The sequence below is a fragment of the Arachis hypogaea genome, chromosome 2 (assembly GCF_003086295.3).
Source record: "Arachis hypogaea cultivar Tifrunner chromosome 2, arahy.Tifrunner.gnm2.J5K5, whole genome shotgun sequence".
Classification (NCBI taxonomy): domain Eukaryota; kingdom Viridiplantae; phylum Streptophyta; class Magnoliopsida; order Fabales; family Fabaceae; genus Arachis; species Arachis hypogaea.
Genome location: NC_092037.1, coordinates 62,426,505 through 62,431,956, shown reverse-complemented (window position 1 = coordinate 62,431,956; position 5,452 = coordinate 62,426,505).

Sequence of the window (5,452 nt, the reverse complement as noted above, 5' to 3'; positions counted from 1 at the left end):
TACGAAGCCTTGCCGATATGGTTTGAGGCAATGTGTCACAAGGAGCCACACGCAGTTGTTCATTTTGAAACAATGCCTGCGTACCAGGGAGATGACTTGGTTCCTAATAATCAATAACCAGGTACTTCAACAAACAAATACTTCCAAAATCAACAATCAAGTAAAATAATCAATTTACTACTACTTGTTTTACCTGCAGTAGGCGCTGAATCATGAACCGGACCATCACCCCCATCATCATCATCCTCAGCATCCGCCTCATCCTCGTCGTCGTCCTCATTGGCATCCGCGGCATCATCCTCGTCTTCAACCTCATCCCCATCTGGATGGTCAACCAGGAAGTCATCATTGTCCTCATCAACTGGCTGGTAGCTCTCTAGAATGAGACTCATTGGAACAGGACGGTCAACGCCGCTCTGTATGATACCCCTCGTGGCATCATCACTCATACCAGAGTCAACAGAAAATCTCCCTCCGGATGTACCAGATGAAGTGTGCTGTCGTGGTCTAGTATCCAATGACAATCTACCTGGAGCTATCCCACTCGGTTGGGCCATCTGACCGGTGGGAATGTCTCTATAAGTGGGATATGAGTAAGCTGGACCAGGAGCCATGAACCCAAGTAGCTGGCTAAAAGAACCTTGTTCAATAGATTCTTGGTGCGGAACACTCCAGTACTGCTGATATACTGGTGGAGTCAGGTAATCCGCAGAATGCGTGTCAGGAATGTATGGAGTGTACTGCTCAGGCTCTTGTTGTGCCTGTCTTTGTGAGGGGGGCGGTGCTGTTGGCCGTGGCGAAGGTGGTTGCGGTGATTGTGTGTCTTGGTTCTCCTGGTTATGAATAGGATCACCAGGCTGATTATCTTGCGGTTCCATCTGTGACAGCTGCAAGTGGTCACCATATGCACCTCGGTACCAATGCAAGTAGATATTTGCCTGATGCTCTGAGGGCACCGTGTCATCAACAAGAACTAGACTATACCGGTTCGTCCACTGCATAACCCAGGATGAGCGGGTTCCAGACCAATCCTGATTCTTCGGACCTGTCAAAACTTCGCCGTGTGCTTCACCTAGGTCTCGCTCCTGATCAGGAATACCCTGAGTCAAGCCAAACTGCCTCCGCATTCTATCAGATGCATGCCACTCAACACATTCAAAAGATATAAGTGGAACTGTCGCACTCCAAATAGCAGAATGCTGACGGATGTCAGGAGGAATCACTTCCGGATCGGTCCTTCCAATTGCATAAGGCTCCCAAACAAACTGCACACATTATGCAAGTAATCATACCATTACACACAGAATAATAATACGGCTAAACGAATAACCAAGTCAACTAATCAACTCAAATAATCAATACACAACTCAAATAATCAAACTGCACACATTATGAAAGTAACCGAGGATTACACAATTAATAATAACACGACTAATTCAAAACAACTACGTATTTATTACAACAGACCTGTCCTTCTTGCAGAGCATCCAGGTAGCCCCTAAAAAACTCAAGTTTCCTCAATCTGTAAGGCCAATTCACACGTTCCCAGTTATGCCACCTAACATCATGCAATTCGTTAATATACATTTATCAACTAAATTTAAGATACATTATTATAAAGTGTTTACTAATTAAGTTTACCTTTTTGCAATCGGAAAGACTCGAGGATTGCTAGGAATCGGCGCAAGGAACGGTAGGCGGATCCAAGCCCAGGCAAGCAATAGTGTCAACGGACCATCAACCTCCTTACAGTCGACACGAGTTGCCCTACACAAAGCTCTGTACAGGTGTGCCAAGCATGCCGAACCCCAACTGTACTGTATTATCCCGGCAAAGTTACGGAGTAATGGGAGAAACTTCCAGTGCACCCCTGCTCCAGACTTATCTCCAAACATAACGGTTCCAAACAACAACATTATGTGGCACTTCACGTACCTCTGAATCTGGATATCATCAACCAACACTAACCGATCCTTCAATGCTCGAAACCACGTCAACTTGATGAAACTTCCCCTACAGTCTGCCTGCCTAGGTGCAACACCAAACTGATCCAAGCATTCAGCCTCTAACGCCTCATAACTACTCAGTGTCGGTCCCGTAACTGGCAAACCATTCGTCGGAAGACCATAAATTAACGCCACATCCTCTAGTGTCACAGCACACTCACCAACCGGAAAATGGAAGCTGTGAGTCTCGGGGCGCCATCTCTCAATCAGAGCATTAACCAATGCCGCCTGACATTGGACAACTCCAATCTGTGAAACATAATAAAAACCGGTGTCCCGTAAAAACCCCTCCGCTATTGAATTGTACCGATCCGGCGGCATGTAGTGGTCACATTCCAACATTCTAGATCCCTAAACAAAAACAATAATATTAATAAATTAACAAATTAAACTTAAAAGAATCGAATTCTCATTATCAAATAATCAGCCACACATAACAATCAATAAATATATTAATAACAACAATACAACACAATTACACAAATAACTATTATATTATCTACTAATATCCAAATAACTAACTACTCTAATTTATTCTATTCTAAGAGCAAGCAAACATACAATAATAAATCAATCACTAACCATTAAAACTAATTAAAACTATTCTATTCTACTATATGTATTCTATTCTATTCAAATATCGACTACTACTAATACAATATTAAGTAACTACAAAAAAATTATTTGTTACTAACAATTAAAACTACTTCACATATCTATATTCACACTTAACAGCACACACATTGCACTACTATATGTATTCTATTCTACTGATAGTTAAATCAAATTAAACACTACTAGCCATAATAATAATAATTATTATTATTATTATTATTACATTAAGCGTTGTAGTAATAACAATTATTAATATTAATATTGCTTATTCCATTTATTTATTTATCAGACATCCAAAAAATTTTACAATAACCGTATTATTATTAATAATATTATTATTGCAATTATTCTATTAATAACAATAATTAATTTATTATTATAATGTAATATCTGAACAACATTAATATCCAATAATCTCTAATATTATTTTGATTGAACTCAAATATCTAAATATTATTACTCCACTAATTCCTAACTAACATTATCATTACAATAAAGTATTACTAATCTCTAACATTATAAATATTATTTTAACTAAAATAAAAAATTTTGGATTGAAAACTTACATAATTAGGATGATCAAGATAATTAGCAATATGGAGTTCTGGACGATTCACATCTTTTATTTTTCTTCTTTTAGGCATTTTTGGAGCTTGAGGGTCTTCAACAATGGAGGTTGGGGTATATGGGTTTTTACAGTGGCTGGGGGTGGGGTATATGGGAGAAATGAATGAATGAAAGTGATATGAGAAAGGGAAAGGGAAACTCAAACTGGCTTAAGGTAAGGCTCCTCCGGATTTGGTCTCCACCTTCGGACCAAGTGCATGCGCGACACGTGGCTTGGGGGCGCAAATCGGACCATCCGATTTGCGTACCTTCCCAGCCAAAAATCGGACCGTCCGATTACAGCAACTCAAAACGGACCGTCCGATTTCTACTATCCTAGCCGTCACACTCTGGTCATGCACCGTGAACCCCCATATCTTGGTAATACCCCACTTCTCTCCCAATATTAAAAATAAAAAACTCTTATGGTGCATCGTGGACTACGTCATCATTGGTCACATTTTGCTGGTGTACTTTTTTAACCCATGACACGTGGTACACATTATATTACGTCTACGTTTTTACAGAAATGGTCTATTTTATTTATTTTTTAATAAGTGTCTTTTTATTTTTTAAATGTATCAAAAAATAGTAAATATCAAGATTCTGATAACCAAATCGATCATTAAACCGTTTTAGTCATTAATTTATTAGTTTATTGGTCTAACTAGTAATTTAATTAAAAAAATCGTTTTAGAATAAAATAATAAATAAATTATAAATAAATATTCTAAAATATAATTATAGTCTAATATAAATCTTAAAATATCTTCGAAATTTAAAACATTACATAAAATATTATCAACCAAATCCATATGTAGAGCAACATATTTCCAAGCCAAATCCATTTTTTCCCGTATCTTAGAAGAACTTTGTGACTGACTATCATTAGTACTAGGGAGATTAGGAATAGCAGCATCATTCGAAGTAGGAGGATTGACAAGCAAGTTATTATTCATAGATGCATTGTTATCAGCAATTGCTTCTTGATTAATACTATTATCCATAACTGAAATTAATAAAATAGATATGAAATTAAACCTTCACCCAGCAATTACAAGCAAAGCCAGCAAAACCAGCACTACCAGCAACTACAAATCAAAGCAAAACCAACAAGTACAAATCAAAGCCATTATCAAATTTGAACAAAAAAATTAGAAGCCATAAGCAAAACTAGCAATTAGAAAACAAAGCCAACAATTACAAAACACTAAACCTTCATCCAGTAATTACAAACAAAGCCAGCAAAACTAGCACAACCAGCAACTACAAATCAAAGCAAAACCAGCAACTACAAATCAAACCCATTAGCAAATTTGAACAAAAAAATTAGGAGCCATCAACAACTAGTAAACCAGTAAAACGCCTCTACCAATGAGCAATTAGAAAACACTAAAATAAAGTAACAATAAATTTGAAAACAGAGAAACCACTAAAACAGAAAAAACACTAAAACACTAACCTGGGTAATTACAGATCCATTAACAAATACATTCAGAACCAAATTTCAAACCAAGACCGAAGAAGAAGAATTGAAGAAAAATGGAACAAAAATTGAAAGAGAAGACCGAAGAACAACAACTTCAGATCTTCAAACCAAGAAAATGATCGAACATTCAGTGAAGATGAAGACAAGAAGCCACTAACATGGCTTCCGTGTCGAGAAGCCAGCGAAGTTGAAGACGACGTGCCGAGCTACTGGGTTACAGACACAGGGAAGAGGAAGAAGCGGCGGCGGCGCTGAGGACCCGAGAATGGCGGTGGCGATGAAGGGCTAGAGTTTTTTTTTTCCTTTCTTCAGAGTTCAGGGAGTTACGAATGCTGGGGGAAGAAGGGAGGAGGGTAGGTCTCGAATGCATTTGCTTTTGTTTTCTTTATTTTTCTTTTTACAAAATAAAAAAACAGCGTCGTTTTAATCAAATTGGCCGATTACCGATCCAGTCCAACTGGCCGATTTTTGTCCGATTTGACAGTTCCCAAACGATTTTCCTACCAACGGTTATGAGGTGTGGACTGGACCACTTTTATTGCCGGTTCTCAATTAAACCGATTCGTCTGTCCAGTCTGGTCTGGTTTTTAAAACCATGGTAAATACTCTTTTCCGTTTTTGGCTATTTGCCTGAAAGACAAAACTCCGTAATAATTCAAAAATCCTTAATCAATTCCCAATCACTCAACTAATTTGTTTAAACAGTCTTTGTAACTGACTGTTAGATGGTGATCTA